The sequence below is a fragment of the Dendrobates tinctorius genome, unplaced genomic scaffold (assembly GCF_039654945.1).
Source record: "Dendrobates tinctorius isolate UK_male_01 unplaced genomic scaffold, ASM3965494v1 ptg000073l, whole genome shotgun sequence".
Lineage (NCBI taxonomy): Eukaryota > Metazoa > Chordata > Amphibia > Anura > Dendrobatidae > Dendrobates > Dendrobates tinctorius.
In genome coordinates this window covers 34,917,231-34,938,613 of record NW_027361741.1, presented here as the reverse complement: position 1 = coordinate 34,938,613, position 21,383 = coordinate 34,917,231, and the positions used below count along the sequence as shown (strand labels likewise).

Sequence of the window (21,383 nt, the reverse complement as noted above, 5' to 3'; positions counted from 1 at the left end):
AAAAGTTTCTTGGGGTTGTTGGATAGTGAGGAGATCAGGGTGGTGAAGTAGATCTGTTTGGCGAGGGGAAGGGCAGAATTATAGGTTCTTAACATAAAGTTGACGTGCATGAAGTCTTGTGGTGTGCAAGTTTTCCTCCATAAGCGTTCAGCACACCTAGAGCATCGCTGGAGAAATCGAGTTTGCGATTTGAGCCAGGGCTGTTTTACTCTGTGCTTGGAGGTTGTCGTTATAGTGATGTACAGCCAGATAAGGACAGGAAATAAAGGAGATTGGGGACAATGATGAGTGTAAAAAGTCTGAAAGTGCCTGAGGGTTAATGGCTTGTAGATTACTGAATGTATGGTAGGTAGGAGTGTGCTGGGGTGGGCGTTGTGATTTGTGAGCCTGAAGGAGAAAATGTTGTGGTCAGAGAGGGGAAGCAGTGAGTTATCTAGGTAAGAGTTTGAACAGAGCCGGACAAAGACCAGGTCAAGGGTGTTACCGTCTTTGTGTGTTTCAGAGGTTGAGAGCTGTGAGAGACTGAGAGAAGTGGTTAGTGATAGAATCTTGGATGCAGATGTGGAAGTGGGGCTGTTAATGGGGATGTTGAAGTCTCCCAGGATAAGGGTTGGGAGTTTTGAGGACATGAAGTGCAACAGCCAAGCAGAGAAATTGGAATTGGGTGGGGGAGCCTGAGAGGCTGAATATGACCGCTACTCTGAGGGGAGAAGAGATGGAAGAGCCTGATAGTGTGGACCTCAAAAGAAGGGAATGAGAGTGATGGAACTGTGGGGTTGACCTGGAAAGTGCATTGTGGGGACAGGAGTATGCTGACTCCACCACCAAGTCTGTTTGTGGGTCTCGGGGAATGGGAGAATTGTAAGCCACCATGGGAAATGGCAGCAGGGGAGACAGTGTCAGAATCCTGAATCCACATTTCATTGAGAGCCAACAGGTTAAGAGAGTTGTTCAGAAAGTAGTTATGCAGGAAAGGAAGCTTGTTACATACAGACCGTGGATTCCAGAGGGCACAATTAAAAGAAGGAGATGAGGGAGTGCAAGTAATATTAATAAGGTTAGTAAGGTTTCGATGTGAGGTAGGGTAGGGATTGAGGGATGGTGGACCAGGGTTGGGGGAGATATCCCCCAAAATCAGTAGGGGTAGGAAGATAAAGAGCAAGTAGTTATTGAAATTGTCACAAGTTTTTTTTGCGATATGTTTGGGCAAGACGGGCTGAGGTTTTTCAGGAAGGTGAGAAGTGCATGGGAGCTGTATATGGGAGAGGGAAGTATAGAGGGGCTGATGTGTATAAGTCGTGATATAGGGGGGATGAGGTGGTGAAGGTGGCTGGCAAGGGAACACAGGAGGATAGAAATAAAGCACATGGCTAAAAGGGATTGCAAAGTGTGGGTTACCTGACTCCTGCCCTGACTAACTGCCATGGAAAAGCTGCTTCTTCTAGATGCTTAGCTAATAAAAAATAGCGGGCTAAAAAATAATTTTTGAGGAAAAAAATGATTTTTTTATTTTCACGGCTCTGCGTTTCTGCTGTAAAGCATTTGGGGGTTCAAAGTGCTCACTACACATCTAGATAAGCTCCTTGGAGGTGTCTAGTTTCCAAAATGGGGTCACTTGTGGGCAGTTTCTCCTGTTCAGGCACATCAGGGGCTCTGCAAACGCAACATGACGCCAGCAGAACATTCCATGAAAGTCTGCGTTCCAAAATGGCGCTCCTTCCCTTCTGAGCTCTCCCATGTGCCCAAACAGTGGTTCCCCCCAACATATAGGGTATCGGTGTACTCAGAAAAAATTGCACAACATCTATTGTGGTCCAATTTCTCCTGTTAGCCTTGTGAAAATAAAAAATAGCGGGCTAAAAAAACATTTTTGAGGAAATGTGTGGTGAAGCACTTGGGGGTTCAAAGTGCTCACCACACATCCAGATAAGTTCCTTAAGGGGTCTAGTTTCCAAAATGGTGTCACTTGTGTTTTTTTTTTCACTGTTTAGGCACACAGGGGCTCTCCAAATGTGACATGGTGTCCGCTAATGATTGGAGCAAATTTTCCATTCAAAAAGGTCAAATGGCGCTCCTTCCCTTCCGGGCCCTGCCGTTCACACAAACAGTGGTTTATGACCACATATGAGGTATCAGTGTACTCAGGAGAAATTGCCCAACAAACTGAAGGATCCATTTTATCCTGTTGCCCATGTGAAAATGAAAAAACTGAGGTTAAAAGAAAATTTTTGCGAAAAAAAAGTACTTTTTTTTACGGATCAATTTGTGAAGCACCTAGGGGTTCAAAGTACTTACTGTGCATCTAGATAAGTTCCTTGGGGGGTCTAGTTTCCAAAATGGAGTCACTTGTGGGGAGCTCCAATGTTTAGGCACACAAGGGCTCTCCAAACGAGACATGGCAACCGCTAAATATGCCAGCATATTTTCCATTCAAAAAGTCAAATGGCGCTCCTTTCCTTCTGAGCCCTGCCGTGCACCCAAACAGTGGTTTATGACCACATATGAGGTATCGGTGTACTCAGGAGAAATTTTAGGATCCATTTTATCCTGTTGCCCATGTGAAAATGAAAAAATTGATGCTAAAAAAAATTTTTGTTGGAAAAATTAAAATGTCCATTTTTTCCTTCCACGTTGCTCTAGTTCCTGTGAAGCACCTTAAGGGTTAAATAATCTTCTTGAATGTAGTTTTGAGTAGCTTGAGGGATGCAGTTTTTAGAATGGTGTCACTTTTGGGTATTTTCTGCCATATAGACCCCTCAAAGTGACTTCAAATGTGAGGTGGTCCCTAAAAAAGATTGTTTTGTAAATTTTGTTGTAAAAATGAGAAATCGCTGGTCAACTTTTATCCCTTATATCTTTCTAACAAAAAAAATTTGTTTCCAAAATTGTGCTGATGTAAAGTAGACATGTGGGAAATGTTATGTATTAACTACTTTGTGTCATATAACTCTCTGGTTTAACAGAATAAAAAAATCAAAATTTGAAAATTGTAACATTTTCAAAATTTTTGCCAAATTTCCATTTTTTTCACAAATAAACACAAAAATTATCGACCTAAATTTACCACTATCATGAAGCCCAATATGTCATGAAAAAACATTCTCAGAATCGCTAGGATCCGTTGAACCGTTCCTGAGTTAATACCTCATAAAGGAACACTGGTCAGAATTGCAAAAAATGGCCAGGTCATTAAGGTCAAAATAGGCTGGGTCATGAAGGGGTTAAATCGAAGAAGTTTGCGACCACCAGAAGTCTTGTTAGACCTGGCCATACAGCCAAGCTGAGCATTTGTGGGAGAATAGCCTTGGTGAGAGAGGTACAGAAGAACACCAAGATCACTGTGGCTGAACTACACAGATGCAGTAGGGACATGGGAGAAAGTTCCACAAAGTCAACTATCACTGCAGCCCTCCACCAGTTGGGCCTTTATGGCAAAGTGGCCCAATGGAAGCCTCTCCTCAGTGCAAGACATGAAATCCCACATAGAGTTTGCTTAAGAACACATTAAACACTCCCAGACTATGAGAAATAAGATTCTCTGGTCTGATGAGATGAATGTAGAACTTTTTGGTGATAATTCTAAGCGGTATGTGTGGAGAAAAACAGGCACTGCTCATCACCTGACCAATACAATCCCAACAGTGAAACATGGTGGTGGCAGCATCATGCTATGGGGGTGTTTTTCAGCTGCAGGGACAGGACGACTGGTTGCCATTGAAGGAAACATGAATGCGGCCAAGTACAGAGATTTCCTGGATGAAAACCTCTCCTGAGTGCTCTGGACCTCAGACTTGGCCGAAGGTTCACCTTCCAACAAGATAATGACCCTAAGCACACAGCTGAAATAACAAAGGAGTGGCTTCAGAACAACTCTGTGATCATTCTTCACTGGTCCAGCCAGAGCCCTCACCTAAACCCAATTGAGCATCTATAGAGAGACCTGAAAATGGCTGTCCACCAATGTTCACCATCCAACTTGACGGAACTAGAGAGGATCTGCAAGGAAGAATGGCAGAGGATCCTCAAATCCAGGTGTAAAAAACTTGTTGCATCATTCCCAAGAAGACTCATGGCTGTACTAGCTCAAAAGGGTGCTTCTACTCAATACTGAGCAAAGGATCTGATTACTTATGACCATGTGATATTTCAGTTTTCCTTTTTTAATAAATTTGCAAAAATTTCTACATTTCTGTTTTTTTCAGCCAAGATGGGGTGCAGAGTGTACATTAATGAGAAAAAAATGAACATTTTTGAATTTACCAAATGGCTGCAATGAAACAAAGAGTCAAAAATTTAAAGGGGTCTGAATACTTTCCATACCCACTGTAGATAAACTATAGATAGATGGATAGAATAAATTAATAGATATAGATAGATAATAGATAGATAGAGATAAACAGATAGATAATAGAGAGATAGATGATAGATTATTAGATTCATAGATAGATAGATGGATGGATAAAGAAAAAAAGTTGAAAAAGCAGCACAAAAAAACAAAAAAATCCAGGAGCAAGCCTTCCAGGTACATACAAACCTCTAAATAGTCCTTCAAAAAAATAAAGCAGCACACCATATAGGTTTCAATAAAGTGCTATTTTAATAGCCCATGAGGCTATGTGCCCAAGCAGCAATGTTTCGGTTCAGTGGGTGTGAACCTTTTTCAAGCATTACAATGGTGCAAGGTGAGTACCTTCTAAAGCATACGAGTTACAATAGTAATGTACAATAATCAGTCAATAAACGCTGTATACAATACAGATATAAAGACTCTGTGGCAATTCCATAAAGTGCAAATATAGTGCAATATAGTATTATTGCACTATATTTGCAATAATACAGTATTATTAAATATTTAATGCAATTATATTAAATATAGTGTATTATTTTTTTGAAGGACTAGCTATATAGATAGATGTATATACATATGATAGATGAGAAAAAATGACCTTTTTTGAATTTACCAAATGGATGCAATGAAACAAAGAGTGAAAAATTCAAAGGGGTCTGAATACTTTACGTACCCACTGTAGTTGTATACCCACAGTTTTTTAGAACTGTGTCACATCTATATTGCATAGATTCAGCCAAGTTCTGGCACCTGTCATCTGTTATTTCAGCCCAGATGCTTGGACTATATCCCATAATTTTTTGGCATTTGTTGGCTTTACCTTAGAGATGGCATTTTTAACCCCTGCACCCCAAAGCTTGTTTTCACCTTCCTGACCAGGCCAATTTTTGCAATTCTGACCACTGTCACTTTATGAGGTCATAACTCTGGAAAGCTTCAACGGATCCCACTGATTCTGAGACTGTTTTCTTGTGACATACTGTACTTCATGATAGTGGCAACATTTATTTGATATGACTTGCGTTTATTTCTGGAAAAAAAAACTGGAAAATTGGCGAAAATTTGAAAATTTCACAATATTCAAAACTTTCATTTTTATGCCCTTAAATCAGAGAGTCATATCGCACAAAATAGTTCATAAATAATGTTTCCCACATGTCTACTTTATATCAGCTCAATTTTTGAAACATAATTTTATTTTTTTTAGGAAGTTATAAGAGATAAAAGTTGACCAGTGATTTCTAATTTTTACAACAAAATTTGTAAAACCATTTTTTTAGAGACCACCTTACATTTGAAGTGAGTGACTTTGAGGGGCTTATATGACAGAAAATACCCAAAAGTGACACTATTCTAAAAGCTGCACCCCTCAAGGTACTGAAAACCACATTCAAGAAGTTTATTAACCCTTCAGGTGCTTCACAGGAATTGTTTGAATGTGGAAGTAAAAAATAAACATTTACTTACTTTCACAAAAATTTTCCATTAGACCTATTTTTTTTACTTTTGCAAGGGAAACAGGAGAAAATGGACTATACAATTTGTTGTGCAATTTATCCTGAGTATACAGATACCTAATATGTGGAGAAAAACAACTGTTTGGGTGCACGGCAGGGCTTGAAATGGAAGGAACGCCATTTGACTTTTTGAATGTAAAATTTGCTGACATAATTAGCAGATGCCATGTCATGTTTACAGAGCCCCTGATATGCCTAAACAGTGGAAACCCCCAACAAGTGACACAATTTTGGAAACTAGACCTCTTTGGAAACTTATCTAGATGTGTATTGAACACCTTGATCACACAGATGCTTCACAGAAGTTTATAACGTAGAGCCGTGAAAATAACAAAAATCACATTTTTCCCGCAAAAATTATTTTGGTTCCAAATTTTGCATTTTCATAAGGGTAAAAGGAGAAATTGCTCCATACAATTTGTTGTGCAATTTATCCTGAGTGCACAGATACCAAATATGTGGAGGAAAACAACTGTTTGGGTACACAGCAGGGCTTGGAAGGGAAGGAGCTCCATTTGACGCTTTTTGATCGCTTTCTATTCTGATTTTTGGGAGACAGATTGAACAAAAAACAGCAACTCAGGAATTGCTTTTTGCATTTTGTTTTTTTTATACAGTTCCGCTTGTGGTAAAATTGGTAAGGCAGCTTTATTCTTTGGGTCAGTATGATTACTGCAATGCTCAATTTATATTTTTTTATGTTTTGGCGCTTTTACACAATTATTTTTGCAACTCTTTATTCTGAGAGCTATAACTTTTTATTTTTCTACTGATGGAGCTGTATGATGGCTATTTTATGGCAGGACAAGATGACGTTTTAAGCGGTACCATTTTTATTTATATTAGGCCGGGGTCACACTGGCGAGGAATACGGCCGAGTGAGAGGCGCTAAAAGCACGCATTAGACACAGACCAATGATTCTCTATGGGGTCCCTCGCACCAGCCGTATATTTCTCATCCGTATTCTACTCTCCGTGCCAATCACAGCATGCTGCGATTGTCAGCGTACTACGCCCGTAATACGCCAATGCAAGTCTATGGGTGCGCAAAAAATACGGATTACACACGGACCACACATGTGACTTGCAAGAAATACGCACCCGGTGTCTTTTAGCAAAGCCGGCAATTCAGTGCGCTATACAGTAAACTCACACTGACGGGTTTAATAAAGAAACGAAAGAATAGATATATACACATTGCATATATATATATATATATATATATATATATATATGTATTCTATGTGTCTATATCTATTCTTTGGTTTCTGTTGGAAACCCTGTCATAGGGCTCCATTATATGTCCATTTTGCAAGCCTGCGAGAAAATCTCGCCATACGGATGCCATACGGATTACATACGGATGCTTACATGCGCAAAATACGCGACCACACCTTGATTACGGATGACATACGGAGCACTATTTAGGGGCCATTCATCCGTATTACGCATGTAAAATACTGACCGTATTTTGCGTCGGTTAGTGTGACCCCGGCCTTAGTCTTTTTGATCGTGTATTATTGCACTTTTTGTTCGGCAGTTTGATGACAAAGCATTGTTTTTTGCCTCGTTTTTTACCTATTTTTTTTACAGTGTTTACTGAAGGGGTTAACTAGTGGGAAAGTTTTATAGAGCAAGTCATTAAGGACGCAGTGATGCCAAATATGTGTACTTTTATTGCTTCTTTTTTTATTTACATAAATAAATGTATTTATTGGAAAAGTATTTGTTTCTTTTTTTTTCTTTATTTGGGGATTTAAATAAAATATATTTTTCAATTTTTACACTTTTTAATATTATTTTTTTACTTTTTTACATTGTCCCAGGATGGGACATTTCTGTATAACAACAGATCGCTGAACAGATGTTTTGCAATGTATCTGCACTGCAGTGTCTGACAGGCAGGGACGGAGATGTCTCAGGTCCTGCTCTGAGCAGGCACCTGGAAGCCACCTTCCCTGCAGGACTCGGAGGATCCCGCAGACATCTTGGGGCTGGGAGTCTCCATGGAGCCCATCAGAACAACGCAATTGCATCGTGTTGTACTGATGGAAGAGTGCAGGGAGCACACTCCCTGTGCGATGCCCCTCTATATTGCTCTCACTACTGACAACGGCATCAGAGGGATTAAATGCCCACGACCAGTGCTAGCACCGATCGTGGGTGTTGCTGCCAGGTGTCAGCTGTCACATACAGCTGACACCCACATCCGTTTGTGGCGGCGCTCCGCGTGAGGCCACGTGATCGGTGCTTCATACTAGTACTGCAGTTTGCGGGAACACAGTTCCCACAGAGCAGTACTGGTATGACGCATGTCGAGAAGGGGTTAACGTCATCCCACAAGTGTTCTATCGGATTAAGGTCCGGGGATTGAGCTGGCCACTCGATATCCTCAATACTGGAACCAAGATTTTGCTTGTTTACTGGTGTATTTAGGGTTGTTGTCTTGTTGAAACATCCATTTCAAGGGCATATCTTCCTCAGCGTAAAGCAACATGGCCTCCTCAAGTATTTTATCCCCTTAACCCCCAGAGTTATTTTCATGTTTGCGTTTTCGTTTTTCACTCCCCTTCTTCCCAGAGCCATAACTTTTTTATTTTTCCGTCCATATGGCCATGTGAGGGCTTGTTTTTTTGTGGGACGAGTTGTACTTTTGAACAACACCATTGGTTTTACCATGTCATGTACTAAAAAATGGGAAAAAAAATTCCAAATGCGGTGAAATTGCAAAAAAAGTGCAATCCCCCACACTTGTTTTTTGCTTGGCTTCTTTACTAGGTTCACTAAACTTTGTTAGAAAAAAATTGCGCCATTTTCCGATACCCGTAGCGTCTCCATTTTTCGTGATCTCAGGTTGGGTGAGGGCTTGTTTTTTGCGTGCCGAGCTAATGTTTTAATTATACCTTTTTGGTGTAGGTACGATCTTAAAAAAATTCTGGTGTTTTGACTTTTTTTCTCGTTACGCCATTTAGCGATCAAGTTAATCTGTGCTACATAGAGGCAATGATTAGATCACCTCGATGTAGTAAAATCACATACTTGCTATGAGCGCTGACCATTGGGTGGCGCTCACAGCAAGCCGACAGTGACAACCGTAGAGATCTGTTGGAGACCTCCGGTTGTCTTGCCAACCCACCGGTGAACCGTCACCGGTGGGCGTATTTCCGGCGCAATTGCCGGAAGTGAGCATTAAATGCCACTGTCAGCGTTTGACAGTGGTATTTAACAGGTTAATAGCCGTGGGTGGATCACAATTCCACCCACTGCTGTTCCAGGTACAACAGCTGACATGTGCCAGGAAAGATGTGGGCTCACCGCCAGAGCCCACATCAAAGGGAGGGAGTCCGACATCAGCGTAAATGTATGACCGATGTCGGAAAGGGGTTAATATATGCAGACTGGTCCATAGGTCCAGCACCATAGTAAGAGAAACATGCCCATATCATGATGCTTGCACCACCATGCTTCACTGTCTTCAGAGTGTACTGTGGCTTGAATGCAGAATTTGGGGGTTGACTGATGAACTGTCTGTGGCCCAGACAGTTCTAGTTATTCATATTGGACGACTATTATTTTGAATGCTACAGTAAGTCTAGCCGGTTCTTCCATCCAGTGTAATACAGCATTGGAATATTAACCTCTCCCAACTGAGCAATTTTCCATCTTTCAGCTTCCATTTTTTCCTCCACCTTCTTCCGTAACAATTATTTTATTTTTTTCCATCAATAAAGTCACATGAGGACTTGTTATTTGTGGGATGTGTTGTACTCTTGAATTACACCATCCATTTTACCAACGGGCAAAAAATCCAAATGTGATGAGTAAAGAAAAAAAAAAAAAAAGAGTTTCTTGGGTTTTGTTTTTGCTGTGTTCATTATGCAATAAATATGACGTGACAAATTCTCCTGATCAGTACAATTATGGAGATACCAAATTTGGAGAAGGGTGGGGGGTTAGTGGATGCTCTCTTCCGCTGCCTCCAGATCACATGGACAAGGGCTCATCCCACTGAATGCTCTCCTTTCCCATGGGCAGAATACTACTCTGACAACACATGCTGAGGGTAAAACAGTGTGGCAATATTTTATTGAACCACAAAATAGACAATAACATATAGAACAGTCCCAGCAAATACACAAGATGGTGCAAATTACAGAGTCTCATCCATCTGCTGTAAGGACTGACAGTCTGCTCTCCTGATCTACAGTGGGGGAAAAAAGTATTTAGCCAGCCACCAATTGTGCAAGTTCTCCCACTTAAAAAGATGAGAGAGGCCTGTAATTGACAACCTTTGGAGGGATTTGAAAGTCCGTGTTGCCCAGCGACAGGCCCAAAACATCACTGCTCTAGAGGAGATCTGCATGGAGGAATGGGCTAACATACCACCAACAGTGTGTGCCAACCTTGTGAAGACTTACAAAAAACATTTGACCTCTGTCATTGCCAACAAAGGATATATAACAAAATATTGAGATGAGCTTTTGTTAATAACCAAATACTTATTTTCCACCATAATTTGCCAGATAAATCTTGCCAAATCAGTAGAGTTGAGCGAAACGGGTCGAAAAAATTCAAAAGTCGCCGACTTTTGGCAAAGTCGGGTTTCATGAAACGAAACCCGACCCTAGGATGAGGTCGGCCACGAGGTCGGCGACTTACGCGCCAAAGTCGCGTTTCAAAAGTTTGTTTTGCGCTCTTTTTCAGCCAATCAGGATCCACGGACACTGTGGGCAACGTGATGACATAGGCACGGGTCACCACCATCTTTCAGAAGGGCATGCAAGTGATTGGCTTGCTTTGGTGGGCGTCACAGGGGGTATAAAAGGGCGTGCACGCCGACCGCCATCTTACTTCTGCCGATCTTAGTATAGGGAGAGGTTGCTGCTGATTCTGTAGGGAGAGCGTTAGGCAGGGAAGAAGACAAAAAAACTGCTTCTGCTGCTAGCGATTTGGCCTGCACAACACACCAGTCACTGTGTGTGCAGTGCAAGGGGAGGCTATATAGTGGTGTATCAGTGGTGTTGGTTGTTGGGCTGCCTTCTAAGGCTTCCTGACATTCCTGCATTGCTGTTTACCCACTGCTCCGCAAACTGCTTTTTTAAAAGCAATCCCAATTTTTTTTTTTTGTCCTGCTGAGAAGAAAAAAAAACTGCTTCTGCTGCTAGCAATTTGGCCTGCACAACACACCAGTCACTGTGTGTGCAGTGCAAGGGGAGGCTATATAGTGGTGTATCAGTGGTGTTGGTTGTTGGGCAGCCTTCTAAGGCTTCCTGACATTCCTGCATTGCTGTTTACCCACTGCTCTGCAAACTGCTTTTTTAAAAGCAATCCAATCTCCCTTATCCTCTAGTCACTTTTGTCACAGCTGTGCCATCGAGCCTGTCACATAGCGCTTAGATATTCATTGGGCCTCACACAATCCAAAAGTGTCCAGTGTCCAAAAGTGTGTGCAGAGATTCAAAATCTCCCTTATCCTCTAGTCACTTTGGTCACAGCTGTGCCATCGAGCCTGTCACATAGCGCTCAGATATCAGTGGGCCTCACACAATCCAAAAGTGTCCAGTGTCCAAAAGTGTGTGCAGAGATTCAAAATCTCCCTTATCCTCTAGTCACTTTGGTCACAGCTGTGCCATCGAGCCTGTCACATAGCGCTCAGATATCAGTGGGCCTCACACAATCCAAAAGTGTCCAGTGTCCAAAAGTGTGTGCAGAGATTCAAAATCTCCCTTATCCTCTAGTCACTTTGGTCACAGCTGTGCCATCGAGCCTGTCACATAGCGCTCAGATATCAGTGGGCCTCACACAATCCAAAAGTGTCCATCCAGTGTCCAAAAGTGTGTGCAGAGATTCAAAATCTCCCTTATCCTCTAGTCACTTTGGTCACAGCTGTGCCATCGAGCCTGTCACATAGCGCTCAGATATCAGTGGGCCTCACACAATCCAAAAGTGTCCATCCAGTGTCCAAAAGTGTGTGCAGAGATTCAAAATCTCCCTTTTCCTCTAGTCACTTTGGTCACAGCTGTGCCATCGAGCCTGTCACATAGCGCTCAGATATCAGTGGGCCTCACACAATCCAAAAGTGTCCACTGTCCAAAAGTGTGTGCAGATATTCAAAATCTCCCTTATCCTCTAGTCACTTTGGTCACAGCTGTTCCATCGAGCCTGTCACATAGCGCTCAGATATTCATTGGGCCTCACACAATCCAAAAGTGTCCAGTGTCCAAAAGTGTGTGCAGAGATTCAAAATCTCCCTTATCCTCTAGTCACTTTGGTCACAGCTGTGCCATCGAGCCTGTCACATAGCGCTCAAATATCAGTGGGCCTCACACAATCCAAAAGTGTCCAGTGTCCAAAAGTGTGTGCAGAGATTCAAAATCTCCCTTATCCTCTAGTCACTTTGGTCACAGCTGTGCCATCGAGCCTGTCACATAGCGCTCAGATATCAGTGGGCCTCACACAATCCAAAAGTGTCCATCCAGTGTCCAAAAGTGTGTGCAGAGATTCAAAATCTCCCTTATCCTCTAGTCACTTTGGTCACAGCTGTGCCATCGAGCCTGTCACATAGCGCTCAGATATCAGTGGGCCTCACACAATCCAAAAGTGTCCAGTGTCCAAAAGTGTGTGCAGAGATTCAAAATCTCCCTTATCCTCTAGTCACTTTGGTCACAGCTGTGCCATCGAGCCTGTCACATAGCGCTCAGATATCAGTGGGCCTCACACAATCCAAAAGTGTCCATCCAGTGTCCAAAAGTGTGTGCAGAGATTCAAAATCTCCCTTATCCTCTAGTCACTTTGGTCACAGCTGTGCCATCGAGCCTGTCACATAGCGCTCAGATATCAGTGGGCCTCACACAATCCAAAAGTGTCCATCCAGTGTCCAAAAGTGTGTGCAGAGATTCAAAATCTCCCTTATCCTCTAGTCACTTTGGTCACAGCTGTGCCATCGAGCCTGTCACATAGCGCTCAGATATCAGTGGGCCTCACACAATCCAAAAGTGTCCAGTGTCCACAAGTGTCTGCAGAAATTCAAAATCTCCCCTGTCCTATAGACACCTTGTACCTTGTTTTACATTACTATATAGTTTGTTGGATTTTGTCTACATTTCTACCAAAAATGAGGAAGGCTGGTGGAAGAGGCCGTGGAATTGGGCGGGGGTTGGCAGGTGGTAATGATGGTGTTGGTGGTGGATCTGATGGTAGTGGCAAGAGCAAAATAGGACCGAATGCAGGAGGTGATGACCCTGCGTCATCGTCTGGCTACATAAGGCCTCGAACGCTTAGTTTTCTAGGAGTTGGCAAACCGCTTTTAAAGCCAGAGCATCAGGAAAAAGTTTTGTCTTACATTGCTGACTCAGCCTCCAGCTCTATCGCCTCCTCTTCTTCAGTTGTAAAAAGTAAAAGCACTGAGTCGTCATTGGAGGCTCATGTTCATGAACCACACCTTTCCTTGTGTCCTTCACCCCAACCAAGATTGAAGGATGACGCAGGCCATACTACTGATTACTCCATGGAGCTGTTTTCACATACCATGCCTGGATTATCAAGTGAAATGGTGAATTACCCAGGCCAAGATGAATCTGACATGGAGTGCACTGATGCACAGCCGCTGATGGATGATTCTGCTGGTACATTCACTGAGAGCACTACATTGTCCTCGCAGTGTACAGAGCCAGATTCTGACCCTGATGAGACTCAGGTGCCCCTTCCCGCACACTATACCACCATACACGGTGACACAGAGGAAGGTGCACATGACATAGAAGAGGAGGTGATGGATGACCCAGTTGTTGACCCAGATTGGCATCCATTGGGGGAAGAGGGTGCTGCTTCCAATAGCTCAGATGAGGAGCATCCACAGCAGACATCGACATCGCAACAGCTGTTATCTGGCAGGCCCGGAGCACTCCAAAGACAGGTTCCAAACATCAAAAGAGTTGCTGGACAGCTTGTCCAGAAGGTCAAAAGATCACAGCGTGCTAGGCCGCAAAATGTCTACCAAAGTAGGAAGAGTGCAGTGTGGCACTTTTTTGACCAAAATCCTCATGATCAGGCCAAGGTTATCTGTAAGAAGTGCGCAAAGACCTTTAGCCGAGGGAAAAATCTGAAAAATTTGAATACCAGTTGCATGCTTAGACATTTAACCAGCATGCACTTGCAAGCGTGGACACAACACCAAACCTCAAGTGCCACATGTGCAACTGATCACAACGAAGGTAGTCAGCAACGCTACATTGTTTCCCCCACTGTAAGCCCACCGGTTAGCACAGCAGCAAATGTTGAGGTGTCGTTGCAAGACCACAGCAGTCAGGGAATCCCACTGTTATATCAACGAAAGACTGATTCTAGGCCATCAGAAAGAACACCAACTCCATCACCATCATCAACCCTCTCTCAGTCCGCCCTGTCCACCGCTACTTCCACCATATGCAGCTCTCAAGTCCAGCTCACCCTCCCAGACACTATGAGTAGGTCAAGAAAGTACTCAGTCTCTCATCCGCGTACACTGGGTTTGAACGCCCACATTGCCAAACTAATCTCGTTTGAGATGATGCCCTTTCGGTTGGTGGAAAGCACAGCTTTCCGTGAACTCATGGCCTATGCAGTACCACGCTATGACCTACCCAGTCGCCACTTCTTCTCTCGCAAAGCCATCCCAGCCCTCCACCATCATGTGAAAGACCGCATTGTCCATGCACTCAAGCAGTCAGTGAGCGGAAAGGTGCACCTCACAACTGATGCATGGTCCCGTCGGCATGGCCAGGGCCGTTACGTGTCCATCACTGCGCACTGGGTTAATGTGGTGGATGCAGGGTCCACAGGGGACAGCGGTGGTGGGACAGTGCTGCCTAGCCCACGGCATAGGAAACAGTTGGCTGTAGGCGTTCGACCCTCCTCCTCCTCCTCCAGAAGCGAAAGCTCGTCCACAGAGCGCAGTCGTACGAGCACTCCATCTGCAGCTGCCACTGTTGCACACGATGTGTCCCCCTATCGAGCAGCTAGTGGAAAGCATCAGCAGGCTGTGTTGCAGATGATGTGTTTGGGCGACAGACACACCGCCGAGGTGCTGGCCGAGTACTTGAAGCGACAAACTGAGTCATGGCTGGGCAGTGTACATCTTGAGGCAGGCAAGGTAGTTAGTGATAACGGCCGTAATTTTGTGGCAGCCATAGCCCTTTCAAAACTCAGCCACATACCTTGCTTGGCTCACACCTTGAACCTGGTGGTGCAGTGCTTCCTCAAAAATTATCCGGAGTTAACAGCCCTGCTCCAGAAGGTGCGAAGACTGTGCGCGCACATCCGCCGGTCGCCTGTACACTCCGTTCGTATGCAGAAGCTGCAGCGATTGCTCCACCTTCCCAACCACCGCCTCATTATCAACATTGCAACAAGGTGGAACTCCACCCTGCACATGGTGGAGCGGCTGTGCGAGCAGAGGCAGGCCATAATGCATTTGTGGGAGGATACACGGCCAGGCACTTTGAGAGCAGACATGGAGTTGACAGGTGTGCAGTGGTCGAAGCTGAAAGACCTTTGTAAAGTCCTTCAGTGTTTTGAGGAATGCACACGGCTGGTAAGCGCAGACGACGCCATCCTAAGCATGAGCATCCCACTTATGCGTCTGCTCATGCAAACTTTGACGCACCTTAAGGAGCAGGCGTCTGCAGCCAATGTTGATGAGGAGGAAGAGGAGGAGGGAATCCTTGATGACATTCAGCCATTGTCTGCTCAGGGACCTCTCCTGGACGAGGTGGAGGAAGAAGAGGAGGAGGAGGATGATGATGGGGATGATTACTTAGGGGAGGAGGATGCATCTCGTGGGGCAAGTGAAAATGTTGGCGTGGCAAGGTCTGGTACAGGGTTTGTGCGTGACTGGAGGGATGTGGATTTGCCAGAAGTGCTCCTCCACCCAGCACTCGCAGTGCATCATTGACACCGGGAACATTGGCCCACATGTCAGATTATGCCTTGCGGATCCTAAAAAGGGACCCCCGCATTGCCAAAATGATGAACGATGACGACTACTGGTTGGCCAGCATCCTGGATCCACGCTATAAAGGCAAATTACAAAACATCATGCCACAGGAGAACCTTGACCTAATATTGGCTAATAAACAAGCAACTCTGGTAAATCGGTTGCTTGAGGCATTCCCAGCACACAGCAGCAGTGATGGTTCTCACACGAGCCGTACGGGCCGGGGGCAGCTTGACAGAGGTGTTCGTGGTGCACACAGCAGAAGTGGCGTTGGAGACAGGGGTTTCATGACAATGTTGTGGACTGATTTTTCAAATACCGCTCACACAACTGGTAATACTGCATCGATGGAAAGTGACAGGAGACAGCAGTTGTCAACTATGGTTACAAACTACTTTTCCTCCCATATCGATGTTCTCCCACACAGGTCATTCCCCTTTGACTATTGGGCCGCTAAACTGGACACCTGGCCTGAATTGGCCCAATATGCCTTACAGGAGCTCGCTTGCCCAGCTGCAAGTGTGCTATCGGAAAGAGTCTTCAGTGCAGCTGGATCAATCCTGACAGAAAAAAGGACCCGTCTGTCAACCCAAAATGTGGATGATCTAACCTTCATTAAAATGAACCACGCATGGGTTTCCAAGGATTTTGTCCCACCTTCCCCTGATGACACATAGGGTGACAGAAAAATGGCTTGCTTTGGTCCACCTCTTCCTGGTACTTCACCTATTTCGCCTTTTGCATCAGCTGAATGTCCAACATCAACATATGCCACTTTCTAAAACTCCCTAACTGTGCTGCCTCCCCCCCCATGGCCGGGGTCACCACCTAGCGCACGACACCGTGCGAGTGCCGTTGCCCTGGACAGGTGGGTAGGCCGACTCTTGAGCACGGGCACTGGCACAGGGTCCCTCATAGTGCAATCAAGTGTCTCTGACGGTGGTGGTGCACACCCGCCGTCAGACACACCGCTGTACTATGAGGGGCCCAGTGCCAGTACCGACGCCCACGAGTGGGCCCCCCTTGCTTGGGCAGGGCCCCAGCATTTGCAATCTTTACCTCTCCCTGCTCCTCCGCTATGTAATCTGGGCCGTCAAATCCATACTGTGCCTGACACCGTCTGAGCCTGCCTCCTGATGTATAGACATATATTTTGAATGTGTACGCTATCCATACATGTTATCCGGGGAAACGGTACCCTTTCTAACCTTTGTGCAATCACGTGCAATCCATACTGGGCCTAACACCGTCTGAGCCTGCCTCCTGAGACATATATTTTGAATGTGTACGCTATCCATACATGTTATCCGGGGATACGGTACCCTTTCTAACCTTTGTGCAATCACGTGCAATCCATACTGGGCCTAACACCGTCTGAGCCTGCCTCCTGAGACATATATTTTGAATGTGTACGCTATCCATACATGTTATCCGGGGATACGGTACCCTTTCTAACCTTTGTGCAATCACGTGCAATCCATACTGGGCCTAACACCGTCTGAGCCTGCCTCCTGAGACATATATTTTGAATGTGTACGCTATCCATACATGTTATCCGGGGATACGGTACCCTTTCTAACCTTTGTGCAATCACGTGCAATCCATACTGGGCCTAACACCGTCTGAGCCTGCCTCCTGGGACATATATTTTGAATGTGTACGCTATCCATACATGTTATCCGGGGATACGGTACCCTTTCTAACCTTTGTGCAATCACGTGCAATCCATACTGGGCCTAACACCGTCTGAGCCTGCCTCCTGAGACATATATTTTGAATGTGTACGCTATCCATACATGTTATCTGGGGATACGGTACCCTTTCTAACCTTTGTGCAATCACGTGCAATCCATACTGGGCCTAACACCGTCTGAGCCTGCCTCCTGAGACATATATTTTGAATGTGTACGCTATCCATACATGTTATCCGGGGATACGGTACCCTTTCTAACCTTTGTGCAATCACGTGCAATCCATACTGGGCCTAACACCGTCTGAGCCTGCCTCCTGAGACATATATTTTGAATGTGTACGCTATCCATACATGTTATCTGGGGATACGGTACCCTTTCTAACCTTTGTGCAATCACGTGCAATCCATACTGGGCCTAACACCGTCTGAGCCTGCCTCCTGAGACATATATTTTGAATGTGTACGCTATCCATACATGTTATCTGGGGATACGGTACCCTTTCTAACCTTTGTGCAATCACGTGCAATCCATACTGGGCCTAACACCGTCTGAGCCTGCCTCCTGAGACATATATTTTGAATGTGTACGCTATCCATACATGTTATCCGGGGATACGGTACCCTTTCTAACCTTTGTGCAATCACGTGCAATCCATACTGGGCCTAACACCGTCTGAGCCTGCCTCCTGAGACATATATTTTGAATGTGTACGCTATCCATACATGTTATCTGGGGATACGGTACCCTTTCTAACCTTTGTGCAATCACGTGCATTCCATACTGGGCCTAACACCGTCTGAGCCTGCCTCCTGATGTATAGACATATATTTTGAATGTGTACGCTATCCATACATGTTATCTGGGGATACAGTACCCTTTCTCACCTTTGTGCAATCACGTGTAATCCATACTGGGCGTGAGAACGGCTGGCGAGCTGTTAAGCAAGCACAGCCGTTGTGCAAGCACTGTTAAGCAAGCACAGCACCTGTGGTTTGCACACGTAAGTTTTTCATTTTTTCAGGAATGACGGTTAGGCCTAATTCCGGAACTGCGGTTGACCTGCACTTACTGGGAAATCATTGTTCGCGGGTAATAATTGTAATCAGTGATCCCCATCACTAACGTTGTTCAGCGGGTTATCTGCACCTGTAAGCGACAAACGCTGGCCTTTTCAGTGTAGCGCACATGCAGCCACGGACATGTAAGGGCATGACACACCAGTTATTGGCCAATCTCATGTGCCAGAGCCTCACGTGTCCCTCTAGTAAGCCGGACTCGGACAGCGGGGCATGACGGAGTCTCGTTCATTAACGGAATTAAGCTTGCAATGTGTGCATCTGCTCTGTAGCTGGCATGGTTGAGGTTTCCCAGGTGGAGTCGAATTTAACCGTAGGCTCCACTCCTGGTGGTGCCCTTCTGGACATTCCTTTAAGGTTCAGCTTTGCAACCATACTGCCCACGTAAAACAAACACTTTGCCTTCATGAACGCTGTTTGGAGGGTCATGACTCGTGGGAATAACGCCGCCCAATCAGTTAACCTGCTAGAGAGATCCTTCGTTGCTCCCAAGCATGACATCACACTCCCTAGGAAGAAGGTAATGCCACTGTGGCAACCGTACTCCTGGGGGCGACACAAGTGCACTGATGCCCAGCCACTGCTCGATGAATCTGCTGGTACATTGACCCAGACCACTACATTCCCCTCGCACGCTACACGACCTGAATCTGACCCTGATGAAACTCAGGTTACCCTTCCCATATACAGTTCCATCTTACACGGTGACAAAGAGGAAGCTGCAGATGAAAGTGCAGGTTCGGCCCACCCGCCATCAGACACACCACCGTACTATCAGGGGCCCTGTGCCAGTGCCGTCGCCAACGAGTGGGCCCCCCCTGCTTGCCCAGGATCACAGCACTTGCAAAGTTGAAATACTGTGCAGTGAGATGGAAGATGGGGACGACGAGGAGTCCAGACAAGTACAGGGATTCCCTAGCGAGGAGACTTATTTGATTGTTTTCAATGTTGGGACAGCAATTTTTGGGGAGCACTATACTCTGGAGAATGATAGATGGGGCCCACCATACACTGGAACATTCCAAAGGTGGACATCAGACACTGGAGCAGCATTTACAGGGCCCATTATACACTAGAGCATTAGAAATGAGGTCCATTATGTTTGGAGCATTATTTGGGCCCATAAGACAGTGGAGCTTCATCCATGGGGACCAACATATACTGTAGCATTATGTGGAGCTCATCATATACTGTTTCAAACATTATATGGGACCAATGATTCTGTATGGAGAAATAGATGGGCCTCGTCATGAGATGTTAAAAGTGAGGTATTTTTCATTGTACTATACCGCTATTTCTCTGCCGTATCGGAGCATGATGAGTTGTGGTATGTGTTAAAGGGGCGCTCTTTCGCCCAGGGCACATGAAAACCTGGAGCCAGCCCTCCCCCCCCACAGTCTGTAGCCAAATAACCCCCATTTTTCAGTGCGTAACTTGTATTATGAAGTTAATTAAGGTTGACAAGCTTAAGTAAGAAGAATTGATGCTTTTGGCATTCAAATGGGCACTGTAGGTGTGTTTCCTGTCCTCCTCTCACTGCTGACTTTTATTCCCCATTGACTTACATTGGGTTTCGTGTTTCGGGACGACCCCGACTTTTCCCTATAATCGGACGATCTTGCTCGACCCGACTTTTGGAAAAGTCGGGTTTCACGAAACGAAACGCGACCCTAAAAAACCAAAAGTTGCTCAACTCTACAAATCAGACAAGGTGATTTTCTGGATTTGTTTTCTCCTTTTGACTCTCATAGTTGTGGTCTACCTATGATGTCAATTACAGGCCTCTCTCATCTTTTTAAGTGGGAGAACTTGCACAATTGGTGGCTGATGAAATACTTTTTCCCCAGCATACTTGGCTCACACTGGTAACACCCATTTTCATTTAAAATAAGCTCTTGGTGCAGATTCTCAGCAAGATCTGTGTCCGGCCCATAGATCTTAACAGCTGATTTAACCCCTTTCCCATATGACGTACTATGCCGTCCATGTGCCCCGGGACTTAATTACCAGGGACGGGATATTACGTCATAGCGATCAGCGGCGCCCACGTGGTGAGCGCCACTGATCGCGGCTGGGTGTCAGCTGATTATTACAGCTGACACTCGGCGCTATGTGTCGGGCGGTCACGTTAACCCTTGGCACACTGCGATCAAACACGATCGCAGTGTACCGGGGGTTTAGGGAAGCATCAGCAGGGAGGGGGCTCCCTCCGTGCTTCCCTGAGACCCCCACAGCAGCGCAATGTGCAGCGCTGCTGCGGTGGTCTCCTTCCCTGCAGGTCCCCGGATCCAAAATGGTGGCGGGGACCTTCGGGGGCCTGCAGGGAGCCGGCTTCCTCAGTGCCTGCAAAGCGCAGGCACGAGTAAGCCTTCTGCACAGCCTGTGACAGATCGCTGATCTGTCACAGCGATCTGTGATGTGACAGATCAGCGATCTGTCACATGACAGTTATGTCCCCCCTGGGACATTGTAATAAAAATAATTAAAAAAAATAATAATTTATAAAAAAAATAGCTAAATAAATAAAAAAAATATATATTCCCTAATAAATTCACTTTTTGGAAACAAAACAAAACAATAGAAGTACACATATTTGGTATCGCCGCGTCCGTAACGACCCGCCCTATAACACTGTCCCACTAGTTAACCCCTTTATTGAACCCCTTAAAAAATAAATTACGAAGCAAAAAATAAGGCTTTATCATCATACCGCCAAACAAAAAGTGCAATAACGCGCGATCAAAAAGACGGATATAAATAACCATGGTACCGCTG

The 21,383-nt window shown here is 45.1% G+C and overlaps 1 protein-coding gene across 1 annotated transcript in view; it reads left to right on the top strand.

Annotated features, from left to right (window-relative positions):
- The window catches only part of LOC141096235 (hydroxysteroid 11-beta-dehydrogenase 1-like protein A), a 76,680-nt gene that overhangs the window by 6,715 nt on the left and 48,582 nt on the right, over positions 1 to 21,383 (top strand). The window lies entirely within an intron of this gene.